The sequence below is a fragment of the Aethalodelphis obliquidens genome, unplaced genomic scaffold, assembly GCF_003676395.1.
Source record: "Aethalodelphis obliquidens isolate GAN/ISIS:26980383/991018 unplaced genomic scaffold, ASM367639v1 scaffold61, whole genome shotgun sequence".
NCBI lineage: Eukaryota > Metazoa > Chordata > Mammalia > Artiodactyla > Delphinidae > Aethalodelphis > Aethalodelphis obliquidens.
Window position 1 is genome coordinate 8,441,265 of NW_020838005.1, and position 21,220 is coordinate 8,462,484.

Sequence of the window (21,220 nt, forward strand, 5' to 3'; positions counted from 1 at the left end):
TGTTGTCTTTCTTTTGACTGGCTTTCACAACGATGTATAAACTAAGAATAGTGTAAGACAAATGCTTTCTCCTAAAACTTCACATTCAAAAATTTAACACATTTATCAAAAATAGGGGAAGATCGCTAAACCGGAATTTATATAAGCAAAGACAGTCACAAATTATCTATGGCACAGCAGCTCTTTTTCTAGCATTTTAGAGGCAATATGGGAAACATTTCATCTAATAACTTTTGTAGTTACAACAAAATTATTCCAGTTTTCTAAAAAAAATGAACATGGTTGACTTCAGATTTCAGGCCAGAAAAAAAGTGGGGAGATAGCACTCTAACACTGAACTACCTTTGTGCTAGTTGTGTGAAGTCTATTAAACTTATGGAGCTAGTTTTCTGTTAGTAGATCACTGCTAGTTTTCTTTTAATAGATTTATTTGTTTGTTTGTTTTACTAGTATCATTCATGTAATTTTATGATTATCTTAGGTTCTTTCAGACTGACTTAATACTCTATAAATGAACAAACCACTGTATAACTGATCAACTTATTTTTATATGATATGAATTAATGTACTATACAGTACAATACCACATACTGTATTTTTAAAAAATTTTTATTGGAGTACAGTTACTTGACAATGTTGTGTTAGTTTCTGCTGTACAGCAAAGTGAATCAGCTCTGTGTATACATCTATCCCCTCTTTTTTGAATTTCCTTCCCATTTAGGTCACCACAGACCACTGAGTAGAGTTCCCTGTGCTAAACAGCAGGTTCTCATTAGTTATCTATTTTATATATAGTAGTGTGTATATGTCAGTCCCAATCTCCCAATCCATCCCACCACCCCCTCCTCCCTGCTCCCCACCGCCTACCCCCCACCCCCATATCCATACGTCAGTTCTCTACATCTGTGCCTCTATTTCTGCTACCATATACTGTATTAATTACTCAATGTACTCTCCCCCTTCCAGGCTTATTAAGAAGCTCACAACCACGCATTTTCATTTGAAGGGATCTGACCCCAGATTCGTTTTTCCCATTTGGTCGAACAGAAGCTGGTTTGGCAGGCAACAGCATTCATCTGTATTAATTAACTGTTTTCTTCATCCGTGTGTAGGAGGGGAAATGCATTTAATCTACTTAGCCATTTTATTGAATGTCTGAGCCTAGTTTTGTTTTTTTTTTTTTCTTTTTTGGCTGCACCCCAGGGCTTGTGGGATCTTATTTCCCTGACCAGGGATCAAACCCGGGCCCTCGGCAGTGAGATCATGGAGTCCTGAACACTGGACTGTCAGGGGATTTCCTTACTTTTTTATATTTACAACTTTGAAAAAATTTATTTTGTATCTTAGAAAGGGTGGGAGGTTAATGAATCAAAATCATAGTTTTGGTTTGTTTGTTTGTTTGCTTTCTACCCTGGAGTTATTTATCACCCTGTAGCCTAATTCTGCCTCTCTCTCTGGATCTCACTGGATTCTCCACCCCTCCCACCCCCAGCCCTGACCCTGTCCTATCCAGATTACTCCGCTGTTCATCCCTCCAACTTACTGTGTGTGAACTGATGCTGTGAATTTTCCATCACTCACAATAAGTGAGTCCTCAGCCTGGAACGTGTTTCTCTTCTCTCCATTCATCTGTCCTCCCCCTCCTGCAAACCCTAGTTCCTTCTGCCCTGTGTCTTCAAGGCCTCTCTCAATCTCTTCTCTCTTTCCTTTAAATAATAATAACATGGACATTTATGAAGAGCTCACACCATCAGAGCTTGTAAAACTTTTCCACCAAGGTCTTCCTTTTATCAGAGAAGAATGAAAACTATTCCAAGGGTGGGTGGGAGTGGGGCGTGTCTTATGTATTTCTTTAAAAATGTCATATTTGTTTTAAAATAGTGTTTTCAATTTATTCCCATGAGAATTGAGTGAAGGGGTGAGTCCTCTGGACAACTCTCTGGGGAATGCAGCCCTATGGATGCACAGAAAGAATCAGAAAGAGGCCAGTCTGATAACTTAAGGTTCTTACCACAAAGCTCTCCATAAAATGAGTGAGATGTAAATTAGTACTACTTCCCCTGAAGTAGAAAAGGCCCATAATTTGAAAAAAAAAAAAAGAAAAAAAGAAAAGAAATAAAAAGAACAAAAGGAAGGAAGGAAAGAAGGAAGGAAGGAGATTTTACGTGCAATTTCTCATGTAATCCTTGTAACACTTCTTTAAGTGAAGTATATTTAAAACCCTTCAATAGATTTTCATCATGCTTGGGTTAAAGTCTACACCTTTCAATGTGGTTTACGGTCCTGTAATCCACAGTCTGTCAAAATCCTTGTCTGCCTTTCTGCCCCCCTCTGCATGCCCCCATCTCTGCACCTACCCCTTCACCACAGGCCTTCTGGTCATTTTTAACCCTCCAGGTCAACTACAGACAGCACAGAACTTTGGTCTCCTTTCTGAGGACCAGTTCTTTTAGGGTTTGTTTTGTTAGTTGCATTCTCATATCTCCCATTCAGAATACTTATCACAATTTTGACTCCTTGTTTGTTGTTTAATGAGGGCTGAGACCAAAGCTGTCTTAATCACCATTGTATCCCTGGAGCCTGGCCTATGGTAGACACTCAAACGTCACTGTAAAAATTAGGTAATATTCTGATACTTACTTTAAGGACAAGGTACTTGGAGCTTATAAGGTTGCAGTAACTCACCCAGCGTTGCACAGCTAATAGTAGCAGAGTCAGGGTCCAGCTCTTTCTGACTCTATTGCACGGAGGGTTTAATTACTACACTATAGAGTTAGAACTGCCACACCATCATGGCCTGCTCAGCTTATGGTTCATCTCCTTTGCTGCCTTATAATAATTTCCACACCATTTCTGTCATAATTATACTGTTAAGTATTTTTTGATGCCCCACTTCCACAACCAGAATGTCACCTCCTTTTTTCAAGGAGATAGGCCATGTTTCTTGTTATTGTTTAGAAATCTTTTTTTCTGTTTTACATATTGCTGAAATGGGCACCTGGGACATATTAATTACTCAGCAAAGATTTTACTGAATGATGTATAGGAAGAAACAATGTACTGTGCAGTGGAGCAAAAACATACACTTAGAGGATGGAAAAATAATTTTTAAAATATATGTTTATAATTATAAACATATATTAGTCATTGGTATATATTAGGATTATGAAAGAAGGGTAAACTCTTTCTTCTTCGTGAGTAAAATGTTGAACTATAATAGTAATGAGGGAGCTTTAATTTATTTAATTTTAGAATGTCAAGCACCTAGAACACTGCCTGGCACATCACAGGCATTCAATAAATATTTATTGAATATTGAATCAATGAACTTTAAGTACTTCATTCTAGACCTAGGCAGCTCAGGATTACCAGATATTTGAGGAAAGTCTAACATGAAAAAGGAAAACACTAAAGAAATAAACAAACACCAAACAGATGACAGAAACCTGGAGGAAACAGATATAATGGAGGGCAGAGAAGAAAAGATTCTAAAAGTATATGTGGGTCTGTTTCCTAAAGCTGTATAAATGTTAGATTTTTAATCTTTTGTAATATGATATTACAAAGAAATTGCTTTTCTTCTGTTATTGTTCAGCTCAGTCATCTTCAGATATGCTTAATCCTTACTAGTCACTTGTGTTATTTCATTGTCTTCTGTTTTTTGGGGGTTTTCTTCCCCACTTTCCTTGGTATACCAATGTCTTTGTTGCTGGTTTCTAAGAACTCATTTATGACTAAAAATGTTAACCATTAGTCATGCAATGCAAATGAAATACCATATTTTATTGCCATCAATTTACTATGGTGTTTTGTTTTGGTTGTGTATTAAAAGATAATCATGTTGTGTTTAAAAAATAAAAATAAAAAAATAGGGACTTCCCTGGTGGCACAGTGGTTAAGAATCTGCCTGCCAGTGAAGGGGACACGGGTTCGAGCCCTGGTCCGGGAAGATCCCACATGCCGTGGAGCAGCTAAGCCCATGCGCCACAACTACTGAGCCTGTGCTCTAGAGCCCACAAACCACAACTACTGAGCCTGTGTGCCTAGAACCCGTGCTCTGCAACAAGAGAAGCCACCGCAATGAGAAGCCCATGCACCGCAATGAAGAGTAGCCCCTGCTCGCCGCAACTAGAGAAAGCCCGTGCACAGCAACGAAGACCCAACTTAGCCAAAAAAAAAAAAAAAATCCTCAGAGAGATAAGAGATCTAGAAGCCATAAAATTATACACATTATTCATATAATATATATGGTATAAATTTATACATATATACTATTATTTCCCTCATTTTACAGGTAAGAGAATTGAGATAAAGTCAGGTGAGGTAACCCAGGGTCAGGCTCTGAGTTGAGCAGGAAATCTGACTCCACTGCTCCTGCTGTGATCACGCTGTAGTACAGGCACTCAGATGTTCACACTCCATATTTACGCCTTTGTATGAGCCACACCCCTCCCTAAGTCTCTACCATCTTTTCCACCAACCCCAATTCGGCTCATTTCCCAGGACCCACTCTTCTCATAAACCTACCTCTGAGCACAGCTGTTCACACTGATTTCTTTATTCCTCAGACACTTATAATCTGTACCATTCATTTTATTACTGGGTCATATAATTGTTTTGTTCTCTAGTTGTTGGTTTTTTAATCTATAGCTCTGTCCTCCCCAACAAGAGCAAATCCCCAGGGATAGAAACTCCTCAGAAATCCTTATCAAAATGCTAAGTATGTAAGTGTCACTGTATAAAAATCTGCTGACTTGAGTCTAAGTAGAGCATTTACTGGATTAATATCATGGCTCCATATCTGGAACATTCCAGACTCATAAGATCTACTTGACAAGAGTGTCTCGTTACTTCAGATGCTGTGTAACTGATTTGTCACTATCACATGCTAGTCACGTCTGGCAGCAGTGGGGAAGAGTAAGTGCACACTCTGAAATAAAACAAGGGTGACCTGGATAAACAGGCATCGCTTTACAACTCATGTCTGTTTTGGGAAAAGAGAAGTGCTTCTCCATCACTCCAAGTTATTCAGTCTACAGATGGTTGGATGGTCTTTGATGGTTTTATGGCTTGACTTTACCTTTTCTCAGCTCTTCCTGGACCAGTGCTCTGTATGCTGTAAGCATATCTCTCTCATTATTATTAGAGGTGACTGAACCTAGTCAAACACAGATTTCTATTTGGGAATATATTAGAAAGATATTTTTCAGTCAGCCATTCAATGTAAACCTCTATTAAATACCCACTTTGGATTTAGCAGTATCCTAAAATCTGTAGTAAAATTGTACAAGGAGCGAAAGACATAATTTCTGCCCTCAAGGTACGTACAGTTGAATTCATTTGTATTTTATATGCTTCAAGTGTGAGTTAGAACACTTGTCAGAAAATTAATGCAAAGCATCTTTGTTTCTTAAAATGACTTTTTGGGTAAGATATAAAAACTGGCCACTGTACAAAGCCTATACCTAGTTTTTTCTTTTAAAAGCTCATATATATGTGTATGTGTGGATATGTATGTGTGTATGTATGTATGTTTGTGTGTATAAAGATAGAGAATTAGCTAACATATGAATAACTCAAGCGGATTTTTACAGAGCATTTATACATATTTATGCCTTTTGAAATACTGCCTAACGCATGCATCTGAAAACCAGAGATGATTTGAGACAGTCATCTTGGCTCCTCTGGTAAATATTTTCTGATTTACAGTTTTCCGTTTAAGGAAGGATTGGGGCTGGGAAACTATACAGTGATCAAATGATTACCTAAAAATGTCAGTGAAGAATCAGATAACGCACTTCTAATTGGATAAGTCAATGCGATAGTGAAGGAACATCTTGCTCCTTAGGACTACCTAATTCTATGCATAATAAATCTTATATTTTAAATGTATTGCAAAGCATAAAGTACTTTCCCAAATATGATCTCATTTTGATTTTGGTCCAAACACATATAAATATATTTCTATTACATATGCATGTACTAGATTACACATTCATATCAAGATAAAACAGAATATACTCATATATTAACAGTTTCATTTGATGAACTATAACACACAGAAGCATTTATTTTTTGTTTGTCTGTTTATATATTTTGTTTTTCCCTTGGCATGAGAGTTTAAGGTATGATCATTTAGAGATTATCTTCACAACGTTTAACCCCCAAGGTTTTCTGGGTGTCCTTTATTCTTCAACTGAAAAGGACAATTCTTGGAAACATCTAGTTTTTTCTATGATATAAAACAGGCAGCCCCTTCTGTCTTGTCTAGAACGACACTGCCAGAACTAAATGCTGTGCCAACATTTAGTTTCGCTGATCACAAAGGGGAACAGCAAACAAAGGTGGACCCACAGTTAGCTGTACCCACACCTGGAAAACCCCTTCCAGGGCTCGCCCCACCGTGGGGAAACAGGGCCATCTTCAAGTCTACCTTTATAGTTATCGATAATCATGATCACTGGAAAACTGGGAGCCTAATCTTAAAAAGTGAAGACTGGGCTTCCCTGGTGTCGCAGTGGTTGAGAGTTCGCCTGCCGATGCAGGGGACACGGGTTTGTGCCCCGGTCCGGGAAGATCCCACATGCCGCGGAGCGGCTGGGCCCATGAGCCATGGCCGCTGACCCTGCGTGTCCGGAGCCTGTGCTCCACAGCGAGAGAGGCCACAACAATGAGAGGCCCGCGTACCGCAAAAAAAAAAAAAAAAAAAAGTGAAGACAACATCTAAGCTAAATTCACAAAATCACAGCTCTAATATTGAACATTAAAGGAATAAGCAATCACTGATAAAAACTAAAAGAAAAGATTTCCAGGCTGGAATAGAAGCGTACGCAAGCTGAGATTTTTAAAGCCAAACTTAATATCTACCAACTGTTTAAAAGGAAACAGGAAGTGCAAATACCTCATAATTCTGAGCCTGTCCTACTGGTGAAAGAGACTTGGGATTTTGTGCACTACTGAAATGTTTTTAGCTTAGTTGTTAATACAGGTCTACAAAGCAAGACTCACCAACATTCTGTTTCTTCATAGCTTCTTGATATGTCACAGTACAAACGTCCGAGGAAAGTATACCTGGAAAGAGATGGACAACAGTGACAAATTTATTTTTGGAAATGACAGATTCGATTAGCTGTATGCTCTGTAGTCACTGAGAGAGCACACAAATCTTTACAGAGGTGCTCTTTTCCTTTAGGAGTATGTGCTTATGAACTACAGTGAACATTCATCCTGAAATGACTGAAACGGAGAAAATATTAGGGAGTTGAAAGTTGAAGTTTGTTTCCTCTTGTCTGTTGGATCCTTTTGGGTCACTATTTAAGGGAGTCCAAGACCATCACAGAAAGCTAATAGCCTTTAGAACTCTCAGATCATACTGATATTACTGATGGGAGAGTTAAGCCAAATTGCATTCTCAAAATGGTTCTGGGAACACACCACTTCCAGTAATGGTCCTATCAGCCAGACCTAAAAGCAGAGGGAGCAGGGGATGCACTTAAAGGCAATTATCCATCAACATTGGAAAATACGGTTACTAGATTAAGAGAGTTGGGTTCTATGCAATATATCTTGATTGCAGCAAAGCAGTTGATACAACATTATTCAATTTACCAGCTAGATTAATGTAAATTGGTTTAGGCAGAAGTATAGTCAAATGAGCTACCAGCTATCCAGAGGGCCATAAATAATAGATAACAATAAACACATTTGTTTTACATGCTCCTAATTTAGTTATTTTCCCCCAGCGCTCTCCTTGAGTTCAGAACATGACAGTTATATAATATATGCCACCCTCCAGTTATCTTTTCTTAAGATCTTTTAGGAATCCCATCTGTTCCATAAAGTTGCAAGGACCAATTATACCATTTACCATCAACAACTCCCATTAGTCAGGGCTTCCTTCATTTATCCATATTCAGTTTTCAGCTTCCCCTTATATTTCTTTTTGAGGTCTGGACTTTCTCTTAATGTAAAATGTCAAGAGCAGAAGTGCAGGGCAGTGGAAATACCCTTTGCTTCCACACAAAAAAAGCTACTGACTGTGGCTTCTCTGGGGTGCTTTGGTGGAGATGACAATGACAGGAAAGTTCAGTATAGGCACTGCTTTTCTCAGCTAGGAGAATTTTCTGTAACTTTCAGGCAGTGGAACTGGCACAGTTTCTAAAAATATTGAATCATTGTTTATTATATTAGAAGGAAGACAAAACCCTTGATTTTATCATTTAAACTACTGAAAGTAAAGTTTAAAAAAAATTGGGCGGTTGAAATATACAAAAAAGTGTGGTGATTCTCAACAGACATGTCTTCCATGGTGCATAAGGCAGGTAGGGGGAGAAACATAAGAATCCCAAGAGAGTGGGAGGCGGGGGCAATTGTGGGGCTGGGAAGCTGAGGGTACCGCCCTCGCTGGAGGGGAAGCAAGAACATACTTATCTCCATCATATTCCCTCTTTCCATTCAATGCTGGTATCACACAATTGGCTGCCTTGGGAAAGTAATACGATGACATTCTTACATTTGTTTTAGAATGTTAGAACATTCATATTAGGGATTTACCAAATGTACTGTTTCTGCTTCCCTAAGTTCTCCGAAATGGCATATAATAAAAGATAGAGATTCCTGCCTCTTCTCTACCTGAGAGGGGAAAAGGCAAAATAATTGTGGCAGAAACCTTGAGAGAGAGGCGCTATTGCCATTGAGTTTTAAATGTAGCTGAGAGTGGGTACAGCACAGTAGAAAAACTTCACTTCCTCACTACTTTTTTTCCTTCAAAGCTTTATTCATACAAATAAATAACTGATAACTAACTACTGATGTGATTTTAGGCAAATTACTTAATCCTGAACAGTTTCCTCATCTGTAATACATTCTTTTAATTGCTGTATCACTCTGAATATAATTTGGCCAGGTGGGCTGTGTGTGTGTTTATGTTCTAAATACTTTCCCCCCTTTTGATTATAAAAATAAGCCATACTTATTATCTCAAAAATCTGAAGATATATAAAGTATACAAATAAAACTAATGAAAGTAATTCTGCTAATGTTCATACTTAGGTTACCTGTTTGTGTATATTATTGCCTTGATTTATGTTAATTTATTTTCATTGTTGCATTCTACTTTTATCATCTTTTTCTAACATTCAAACTTCCTTCCTTGGTTTCGTTTTCTAAAACAAATTATTTCATACTTTTACTCAGATTTCTTAGTTCTATAGTTCTGTTCTTAGTCTATAATCCCACTGGGACTACTCTCTCTTAGTTTTTATTTAAAGAGCTTCAATGTTTTAAATTTATTGATTAATCTTATCAATAATTCCCCCCTTTACCTTCATGGTTTTATCTTTGTCATCATTTCCTAGCCTTAAGAATTTAATTTTTCTTCTGGTTGGTTTTCTCTGTTTGCCTCTCCAGGTTCATTCTCTGCTATCCTCTGCCCCATTTTGTGCCCTGAGAGGAAGAAGATGGGGTGGTGGAGGAGAGAGTTCCCTTTTCACTTGGCCACACTGTTCCTTTCCCTGGGCTGACCCCCCCCTCCGTGGAGGGTGACCTTCACGGGTTCAGGAGACAAAATTTTTAAGACACTCCTTCCCCTTTCAAGTCTAGAAGTGGTCGTGGTCCCCACTTTTCACCAATCCCTCTGGTTCTCTTTCCATTTCTCTGTCATTGACCCTTCTTTAAACGTCTTCCAGTTAAACACTTGTAGAATACTATTCATTTCATGTTGATGTGGTGATAGAAACAATCTTTATCCCATTAATCTTTTTAAAAATGTTAAAAGGTTTTGATTTTTTGCATTGTAGTTAAATTCTCTTATGCTAAATAGTGACTGCTTTAGACAATGTTAAATCTTCTCATTTTACCATACATTATTCTTATCTCACTTTTAATTAGCTATACGTTAACACATTTTAACTTTTTCTTCTCTGATATTGTGCTTTATGTTCAGGTTTTATAATGACCTACAAAAAGCATGAGTACAGAGAGTGACAGCAACAGAGAGACCTCACACTGCAAACAGGAGGCTGGAGGACCTCTCCCTTAGTTCTCCCTATAGCCTTTTATCCAGTTTCCTCAATTGATTTCTAATCCCTTTTATAATTATTTCCCTAAAAAAATACTAACCCTGAGATGCACAGGGACCTACATATTAAGTCTCCATAGGGCAATTTATTCTCTTTATACAAGTTCTATACTTTCTAACACTATGTATTTTCCATACTATGCAGTCTTTGTATTGAAACCGCCTATTTCCATATCTGTGGTCTCTGACATGTAGAACCAGTGGTTTTGGCAAAGTGTATCATTGTGTTACAAACAAGCACAGCCTGACATGAACCTTTATCCTCCAGGACTAGAGGGAGGATAAAGAACTGCCAGGATGCACTGAAGCTCAGGAGGCTGGCTGGAGAGGGAGTAGCACTCGACATTCCAAGATATGAAATCAGCTGCAGAACAAGCTGAGCCTGGAAGAGCTGAAAATGGCTCACGTAGGGATTATGGTTCTTCATCTGCTGATTCTGGCAAGACAAGGTGGAAGGCTGCTTCAGAAGGACTGGAAGTGAACTCTACTGCTCACAGTGAGAGGTCCGGCGGAGTCCTACACCGGCCAGCCGAGTCACGGGGAGAAAGGGTTAGAACCCTTCAGATAGCTGACTGAGGAAAGTAGAAAGAATCAAAGAGAAGCCACCCACAGCTGGACGGACCTGTCCTTCTTCAAGAACTCATTACTTCAAAAATTTTAAAAAGCACCTCCCTGGAGCTTATTAAAAGAAAGATGAGGCGATTGACTAAAGAAAGCAAGACGAGATATTTAAAGAATCTGCTTTGTATTTTTCAGTAAAGTCACTGAACAATAATGACTAGAAACAAAATAAGAAACGCAAGAAAAGACAATGTGTTGATAAAGGATCCTTTTGGTTCCAGCCAGCCAAAAACGGGGTTAATAGAGAGACAGAGAGAGATGCTGGGGCAGCTCAGTGATACCAGGTCTGGGACGGAACCGCGCAGGAAGAGGACCCCGTGAGCTCTGCCCAGGCTGCTTCTCTCTTAATTCTGCCCTCTGCCCACCCCCCCGCCCCCACCCCGGTCCGTGCATCAGTTTCATTCTGCTCTCTCAGTGCAGGCAGACCAGGCCACGTGGCGTGGAAGGTGGCCAGAAGCACACACAGGGTTTACAGTTTAAAGGTCCACCTACCCAGATAGAGCCTAACTGGTCTCTTGCCCTCAGGGAAAAGGGACTGATTTGCCCCACTTTTCATCTGGCGCAAACCAGCCAACTCCTAGTGCAACCTCTTTGAAGGAGTAGGCAATTCATGGAAAGGAACAGGCCTGTGATACAATAGAGCCCACGAAAGATTATCGTCATATGGTCCTAAGGAAGGACATATGAAAAGATAGCTGAATGAGATCGGGAGAGAACAGGAAGGAATTTCAGTTATGATCCAAAATACAGTTATGATCCAAGCTTGAGTTTACTCTGAATAAATCAGAATAGACAAAAGAAATAAAAAGTAAGCAAAAAGATTTAACAATTCTTTTTAAGTCTTTTAAAATAATTGTTTTACTTTGTTTTCAGAAGTCCTCCCTTGCTGGTTTTCCTTAGTTTTTACATATCAGAACCTTCTGAGTTGAACAATTAGTTTATTTATTTCAACTTTTTCTTGTTTACTATTCAGAATATTTCAGGCTGTTAAAATTTGCTTGTATGGATGGATTTGGCCTCATCTCATAAATATTTGAAAAAAAATCCTCATTTGTTATTTGCTTAATATTATGTGATTTCAGATGAGGATATATTTAAAATTTCAAGATGTTTCTATTGAGAAATGCTTATTAATTCCTTGATATATTAAATTCTAGACAAAGACAGTGACCTGTACGAGATTCAGCTTTTCAGATTTAATTTTCATTGGGGTCTTAATATATCAGTTATATTTATTAATTCCAAGCATACAGCAGGTTTATAAGAGAAAGATCTAAATATGCATGTACTCTACCTTGTCTACTTATTCAAATTCTCTGAGCTTTGTTTTGGTTTTGTTTAGTTTTTCAGGGAGTGTTGGCCTTTTTTTTTCTAAACTCATCAAAGGCTGAAAGAGCTCTTTAAAAGACCTCTGCGACAATTGTAATTCTATTTTTCTTTATAGAGTCTGATGTAGTTATTTGCCTCATAAAGATCTATGACTGTTAATTTTCATGATGAATATTATCTTTTAGAGTTATTATGAAGATTAAATAACACAATGCTCACAAAGCACTTATTCAGTAATTGGTATATAGCAAATGCTCTATAAATGTTAACTCATTATCGTTTCCTAAATCAGTAATTTCTGCTTTTATCTTTATTAATTTCCAGCTCCTGTATTTTTCCTCTTTCTTAAATTGAATGGCTATTCCATTTGTTTTAAATCTTTCTTATTTCATAGTGAAATCCTTTAAAGCTGTGGATTTCCCTTTAGCTATATCCTGTGGGTTTTGCTGTAGAGTATTCTTATGCTTATTATCTCTAAATAACCAGAAATTTAACATTTTGTTCTATTTTATTTTAGTCCAGAGATGTTGCCATAAAATATGCATTGCAGGAATCGATTAAGATTTACTCTGTGACCAAATACATATCCATTTAAAAAAAATATTCCATGGGCATAAGAAAAAAATGACTTTTCTGAGTTTTTATGATGTAGACAGTTCATATATCACCTTATATTCTTTAAGTTCTTTATATGCTTCTATAATTTTGTCATCTTAATCACTGTACTCAATTTCTGTGAGATAAGTTTTATATTCTCTCCATCACCCCTTAGTTATATCTTGGCTACCTGTAGGACTCTTGAATTCTAGAAAGCCATAAACATTTTTTTTTACTCTGTTGCAGCTTCCTGAGTTGCAGCGGGAATATCTCTCCCTTTTCTGACTTATTATTGGTAAATCTTCTCACTATGTGGAAGTTTGAAAGATTTTCTTTTTATCCTTAGAGTTTCACAAAAATGTCCAGGTTATGAAGAATGTCTTTTGTTGTTGTTAATCTGGCCTGCTAATCAGGAGACTTGATCTAAAAACTCAAGTCAGAAAAATAGTCTATTATTTCTTTGACTATTTCTCTTTCCCCATCTGTTTCTTTATCTGTTTCTGAATTCTTGGGTTATTTGATCTCCTGGATCGATTCTTCCATTATGTTTATCTTTTTTCTCCTAATTACTACTCTTTGCTTTTTCACTCTTTATCTTAAGATAATTTCCAGTTCATTTACCGTATTATTAATGAGGCTTTCATCAGTATCCATTCTATGTTTTTACTGCCTCTGTTGAATTTCTAAATTAAACTTATTATAATTTTTACTAGCAAAAAATTCTTTATCATTCTAAGATTTCTTCTCTTTTTTTGTAGAACTTCTCCCTCAGATCTCATTGAATTATTTTTAGTTCTTTCCTGTTTCCTTCATTACATTACTGCCATAAAACTTTCCCCTATTTCAACGGGATCTATGTGTTCTAACTATTTCAATTTCAGTTCCATCCTTAAAAGTGTGGATTACTCTTAAATGTTTGGTCGTTTTTCATTTTCTGATTACCATTGATATTCACCAGGCCAATGAGGAACATCTTAGTTATTTATTTCTTCTGAACTCATTTAACTTTGTCTATAGGAAAGCCTGGTAGTGGAGGGTGAGCAGATGGGGAAATAAAAGTTACAAATCTGTTTCTTACTTAGAGGGCAGCACCTAGGGAGCCAGTGGGTTGTGGCACTTCTCAGGAAAGTTCAGCCTTAGAGAGTGATTGTCGTCCTGGTTTTATAAGAGTGCAACGATTCAGTATGGAAGAGTTATTCAAAAGAAGCCGTGTCAGCAGCATTGGAAAGTTTCTCCCTTGAGTCTGTATAACAAGTAAGCAAGACATCATAATATTTATTAAGAATTGCTCAGAATAGCTGGACCTCCTGAGGAATCCACTGGGTTAGTTGTCTTCACTCTAGAATTTACCAAGGCGTTAGATCACCATCTCTCTATGGAACACTCTGCAAACTGTGCAGCAGGTGGGCCTGAAGTTTTCTCACCTGTTCTGCATCACAGGAACCCAAAGGCTGCAGACTGCAACAATAGGTCAGTCTCCTTCCCTTCCAGGACCCATTAGCCAAATGGAATTATTACCTCCTTGGAGAGTTAAGAGGAGGAGAAATCAAGAAATCAAACACTGTATCAAGTCCTGTTTCCTCCCATCCCACCATAGTGTACTGGAAAAAATAGGATGATATGGTTGCATTATAATAAACTAGGACTAGCCTCAAAAGATAACTGGCTCTCTATTTCTAGGAATTTCTCTATGAAAATTCTCTATGAAATTCCCCTATGAAAGCAAACCTCTGGATCGACTCGTTCAAAGCCAGAGTCATAATTTTCTTGGATGTGCCCCCAACATTTAACTGGCCTCTTACTTAGCATCTCTAAGAAATAATGTAGCTTCACAGTTTTGGCAATGCAGACCGGATATGGACAGAGACATGGCTTTTGGGAAGAGGAAGGATGAGGGCCCCCTGGGTGATTAATAGCAATGTGTTATTTAGAGATTCACTCAGTTACCTTGAGCACAACTACTTTACTGAAGGGTCTACCATAAAGTTATACTTCAATAGATGCTCAAAGGATATCTTTCTGAAAAAAAAAATCTGCAGCCACAGTGAGTCCAAATGTTAGTCGATGCCTCATCTATGGCTTCCCACTAGAGTTTGGTGCCCCCTGGGAATTTCTCCCAGGGGGCCAAATCTCTCTTACAGCAGCTAAGACTCAATGGAAACAACCCTCTTGAGATGTTTTACTGTCCTTTCTGAAAGGCTTTCAAGGCTGGCACGGTAGACGGCAAAATGGTGGAGCTGTACGATGGACCAGATGTTGCCCCTCTTCTTTGTTACACACTGCCACCTCTCCTCTCTCACCGAACCAGCCAAAGGTCTACAATTTGCCTGTTTTCTGCTCATACTGGGTGCCAATTTCCCACTTTTTACACTAAATGTGAGTATCACTGTCACTGCTATCTGCCGGCGGGTGGAAACTTCACCCACCCAAGATGAATCTTGGTCCTAGGTTCCACATTCCACAAACACGTAACTGATGGCCAGATGGGAAAGAAGTCCTCCTTTCCTGTCACCCTGCCCCTCTGCCCCCGCCAATCGTATAGTCAACTTGGCAATAAATGCTGCCCTTCTCTTCATTGCTTGTTAATGAAGGGGAATTGGGGATTAGAGTCTGTCTTTAAACCCAGTTCCCTGTGGTCAACCTGCAGCCACCTCCCCAGTCTCCCCTCATTAACAAGCAGTGAAGAGAAGGACACCATTTATTGCCAAGTCGACTGTAGGATTTGGTCCTGTTCACTTCTGATTCCCACAGACTTCCCTCCCTACGTTCCTGGGAATTGGGCTGAGAGCGTCTCCCCTTCGCCTCTTCCAGAACATCCTGGCAGTATTCCATCCTCCTTGCGCAAAAGGTCAAGAAATGTGAAGGATATGAGCTTTGACCTGACTTATAAGCTAATAAGTTAGCCTGCCGCCGTTTCATGGATGCTGGAAAAAGATACAGTTCTCCCGAGTCACAGACAAAGGACTTCATTGCTCAAGAAAATAGCAGGAGCCCCAAAATCAATGTTTGCTCTTGTTTCCTGAGCCCCCAGTCCTCCGGGGAAACTCAAAGAGAGCCAGGAGATACACACAATGGGCTGCGTTACAGGGGAGGAATCTGTGCTTAAGGCATGTGCTCCAGAGGAAGACGCTCTCTCTAACCCCCAAGGCTGTTCTTCACCCAGACATCCCTAGAAAGATACTCTGCAACCTAGGTGGCAGGTACTTCTACTCTCAAGGTATACAGAAATGCAAGAAGCCACAGATCATTTTCTCCCCAAAAGGAATTGATCAAGAAGGATTGTCCTAACGAACACTTTGTGATACTTTCAAAATATAAATCAGCTCATGTTACTTCCTTGCTCCCATGACTACCAGTCATGCTTACGAACAAAATCCAAACTCTTAACCGTGACCCCCAAGGCCTGACATTCCCTGGCCCTGGCTGTGTCTCAGATGCCATCTTTCTGAATCCAGCACTCTGTTCCCCTTGCAGTACCTGGACACCAAAGCACTCTTCCATCTTGATGTCTGCTGTTGCTGGATTTGTACATGGCTCTGGCCTTCCCTCACTGAGGTCACTGTTCAGATGTAACCTCCTTGGAGAAGACTTACTTGAGTACTCTGAAGTTAAACCCCACTTGCTCTAATCCTTCCCCTCATTATTTTTTTTCAGCACACTTACCTCCACCTGCCAAATCCAGGTCCATTAGCTTATTTCTTTGTTATCATCTCCCCCTCTAGACTGTAACCTCTCTGAAGCTGGGGACTTCGGCTAGTATGTCCCCTGACTTAGATCAGAGCCTGCCAGCCACTTGACAGTCCCTCGGTTAATATCTGTTAAATGAAATATGATATTTTCAACTGCTTCTTTCTTCATTAAAAGGACTGCTCATTTGCTTACTCTTTATAAGCCAATATATAGTGAATCAGGCCTGACATACCCAGAAGCAGAGACATTTACAAAGATTGATTCCTTGTGAAAAATGTTACTTTCAGTTTCCCAGAGTGTGTGTTTATTCCTGCAGATAGCCAGTCGACAATGAAGCTCAGAGTACATGTCTGGACTACTGCAATCACGCCCTAGCTGGTCTCTCCCAACTTTCATTCTTGCTACTTGACAACACACTCTCCCTAGAGCATTAAGAGTAATCTTATTGCCATAAAATTTGCATCACATCACGGCCCTCTTTCAAAATCTTCAATGCATCCCATCGCATTTAGAACAGTATCTAAAGTCTTAATGATGAGCTTCTAAGTTATATCCTAGCACCTAGCTGTCAAACAGACAGGGTTTAGGGTTGACAAAGCAGCTGGAAATTTAGGAGCGAAATCCTGGAAATGAGAAAGTTGCAGAAGGGATGACTCACGGAACCTGAGCATAAACTCCCTCAAATTCCTGGATAACTGCATCTACACATATGTGGGGATTACTGCAGGGGGCTCGGGAAACAGCAGGCAGAAACAGGAGAGGAGTCTGTCTTGGAAAGACAAAGTACACTGGGTGAATCTGGGAGTTGACGGCCCCTTCAGACTTCAAGACAGGAGATTACTAGTCACACAATGAGCCATAAGCGCAAATATATTACTAATAAAAAAATAAGCAGAAACTCACAGACAAAAAGGGAGAAATAGTTAACTCCACAATTATAATTGAAGATTTTAACACCCTTCTCTTAGTAGTTGACAGAACAACCCTATAAAAAATTAGTAAGGATGTAGAAGATCTAAATGACCAACCATTACCAAATGGACAGTCATAGAACATCACACTTAATGACTAAAAAATACACAGTTTTTTTCAAGTGAATGTGGAATGCTCCCCAAGTTAGATCACATCCTGGGCAACAAAATAATTTCCAAATTGATTTTAAAAGATGTAAATTTGCAGAGAATGTCCCCTGATGATGAAGGAATTAACTTAGAAAGCAATAACAATGCCCTACCTAGAAAGACACAAAATATTTACAAATTAAGTGGCCCACTTTTAAATAATTCCTGGGGCAAAAAAGATATCACAAAGGAAAAAATATATATTTTGAACAAAATAATAAGGGAAATGTAGCATATTAAAATTGTGGGATGTGGGGGCTTCCCTGGTGGCGCAGTGATTGAGAGTCAGCCTGCCGATGCAGGGGACGCAGGATCGTGCCCCGGTCCGGGAAGATCCCACATGCCGCGGAGCGGCTGGGCCCGTGAGCGATGGCCGCTGAGCCTGCGCGTCCGGAGCCTGTGCTCCGCAACGGGAGAGGCCACAACAGTGAGAGGCCCGCGTACCGCAAAAAAAAAAAAAGAAAAATTGTGGGATGTGGCAAAAGCAGTGTTTCGAGGAACTACATGATTATAAATGCTAATATTAAAATTTTCCTAAGGTCTCCATCTCCTACAATTGAAGCACAAATTCCCAAGTCTGTGGGGTGACACGTTAGGCTCTCATGCCCTGGCTCTGTCTCAGACATCTGATCCTTCTCGGCCTCTCTTAATAGAAGCCTTATGACTCCTTCTTAACGCCATACCTTTGCAGCATTCTTGGTGGCTATCCTCTGCGTAGAAAGCCCTCCTGATTCTCTTATTTCTGAAACTTTTCTTGCAAAATTCAGCCCAGGCAATGTCTCATCCATGACCCCTCAGGCTGAGCAAAGGTCCTCTATTCCTTTATTTTCTGCTTCAAATACAGCAGCAGAAAACTTTTTGTTTCCTTTTGCTCTGTTCGGGGTGGGGCGAGGTAAACACCCCAAATTTATTAGAGAATTAGTCTTCCTGACGTTATTTTTATATGTCCTCATCACCCTTTCCATTCATCTTTGGCTATACACCTAGTTGGGTTTCTTTTCAATGTTTATGCTTATATTAAAATTTGTTGAGGTCATGTATTATTACACATTGTAATCCTAACCTATTTATACCTCCCTTTTTATTCCTCATCAACTAGAATTGCATTTATGGGGCCTTCATAACTTCTCAAACATTTTAGACTCTCTTCCAGAAATTCATGTTTGGGGGTCAAATTTATTTTTTCTCTGAATGCTTTTGAACTCTGCTCTTCTGGCTCTCTGGGTACCAAATGTAACCATCTCCATATTTTCACTTGCTGGCTGTCAAGGACTCTAAGATGAACTTACTGTTTGTTTTTTTTCTGGGATTTTAACATTTCTTTTTTGATAACCAAGCAGGTTTTTCATATTGGTAAGAACTGCTGCAGAAGTTTGTTTCTACTGGTTTTTTATTCTAATTTCTGGGAGGTGCAAATGATACCAAAAGCAACTTAACTTACAAGTTCATTAATATCAAGAGCTACACTGAGACATGGATTCCAAGCAGGCCCCTGTTTGGTATTCCTCAAATTAACATTTGCTAATTATTTGTTCAGTATTTACTTGGTTGGGAGTGGGGTGAATAAATTGATTTTATATAAAAAATGTTTCAATCTTTATATTCAAAGTTATGTATTAAATGTGCCATTTATAAGCTATATTTTTTTAACTTTTAATTTGGAAATAATTTCAAACTTAAAGTTGCAAGAAAAAGAATCATATAGAGAATGCCTGGATAGCCTTTACCCAGGTTCACCTATTCTTAACTTTTAGCCTCATTTGCTTTATTATTTGTTATCTGTCAATCTATCATCTATCTGTATCATCTATCATTTAATACCTCTAATCTGCCAATCTAATCTGTCCATCATCTATTTACATATTTTTCTGAGCCATTTGAGAGCATATTTCATGTATTATGGCCCTTTACCCCTAATACTTTAGGTGTGTTTTTTAAAAAAGAATAAGGATATTCATTTATGTAACCACGTTCTGTAATGTATTTAACTGTTATCTAATTCCTCAGCTGTATTCCAACCTGTCGATTGACCTAATAATTTCCCATATAACATTATTTTTCCTCTAGCAAAGGATCACTCTAGGATCTAGTATAGCATTTAGTTCTCACGTTTCTTTAACCTCCTTTGACCTGGAACATTTCCACAGCTTTTCTTTATCTTTTAACAACATTGACATTTTTGAAGTATAATCCCCCATTTAAAAAACAGAGCACTCTTCATTTTTTATTTGTCTACTGTTTCTTCATTATTCGATTGAAGTTATACAGTCTCAGCTGAAATATCACATAGAGGAAGCTATATCCTTCTCAAGACATCATGCCCATCTGCCTCTCATTGGTGGCGTTAACTTTGATGACCCTATCAGGGTGTTGTCTCATTTCTCCATTGTATAGCTATTATTATTTTTTTTTTTGAAATGGGACAGTTTTTTAATGAGGTTCTTTGTAAGACATTCAGAACACGACTTTGTGAGGATAAATTCCGTTTGCGAGAGCAAACACAGAGCAGAGGTAGCCCTGGAGCTGAGAACAGCTTTGATTTTTTGCAGAATTTGTGAGTCCACAGCTTTCTGATGAACCTTGAGCTGCTCTGTAATCTCGTATTTCTCTCTCTCTGTGTCGAAGATCTCACCTGCCTGGTGCCTGGGCTTACGCAGCTTCTATTTGAAGTAAGCGTCAGTGAGCTGTTCTGGGATTTTCACACCACTGATATCAATTTTGGTGGAAGTGGCAAGGACAAATTTCTAGTGTGTTCTCCGCAGAGGAACTCGACTGAGGGACAGAGGCCCAGTCATAAGTAGCAAACCACTGCTCAGCTGCTTCAGGAAAATGACCCTCTTGCCTCTGTGGTGCTCAGAGAGGCAGATCAGAATAGTCCCAGGAGTGATGCGAGCGCGCAGTTTTCTCACGTGCTTACTGAAGGGTTTTTTGCTGTGACTCAACAGCTTTCGAGGCACATCTTCAGTAGGATAATATCTAGGCATTTTGCGAAGTTTAACCACCCGGGTACCACCATTCTTGTCACCACCAACTGGTTTTGTGACAGTAGCAAGAACCTTCACTTTTTTCTTCTTTTCCACCTTGGATTTAGCTGCTGAATACCTCCTCTTGTACAAGGCCGTTCCGGAATACATAACCGATAGGGAATATCTGCCAATTCCTCTGACCAGGACAGGGTTTTGGCAGCAGCGGGGCTTCCCCTGCTTCACCTTGTTAACCTTGCCACCACCATCAGCCTTCTTGGCTTCAGGTTTTTTCTCCTTAGTATCTGGCTTCTCAGCATTTTCACCCGCCATCTACCAATACATATATTTTTAAAAAGGCATTTCACCAATTATCTCATAGCTATACAGCGATAGGCCTACCAGACTACAAGTTCTCATCCTCTTTCTACATCCTTTTCATCCCTCCCACTATAAGATATAGGCCTTCCTCCAAATCGCCACACATCTGCAGCAACATTCATAGTTAACTTTTGGGTTGTCTCCCCAATACAGTATAACCTTCTTGACGATTTGAATATATCTCACAACTATTATTTGTTTGCTACATATATTTAGTGGTCACAAGTCCCTATTCCATTATTTCTGTTTTTGCGAATTAGAAATCCTAGACTTAGCTTTAACAATCTCCCCAGCCAGGGAGCAGTGAGGCTGGAACTTGAAACCATTTGCTTTCAGGACTTTTGCTCTTATCAGACTGTCTCATTCAAGAAATTCGGTTTAGGAGGGGAAGACACACACACACACACACACACACACACACACACACACACACACACACA

The 21,220-nt window shown here is 39.1% G+C and overlaps 1 pseudogene; it reads right to left on the reverse strand.

The window, feature by feature from the left end:
* Nucleotides 1-19,890: 19,890 nt before the first annotated feature.
* LOC113610165 (60S ribosomal protein L6 pseudogene) lies at nucleotides 19,891-20,732 on the reverse strand (annotated as a pseudogene).
* Between the last annotated feature and the right edge of the window lie 488 nt (nucleotides 20,733-21,220).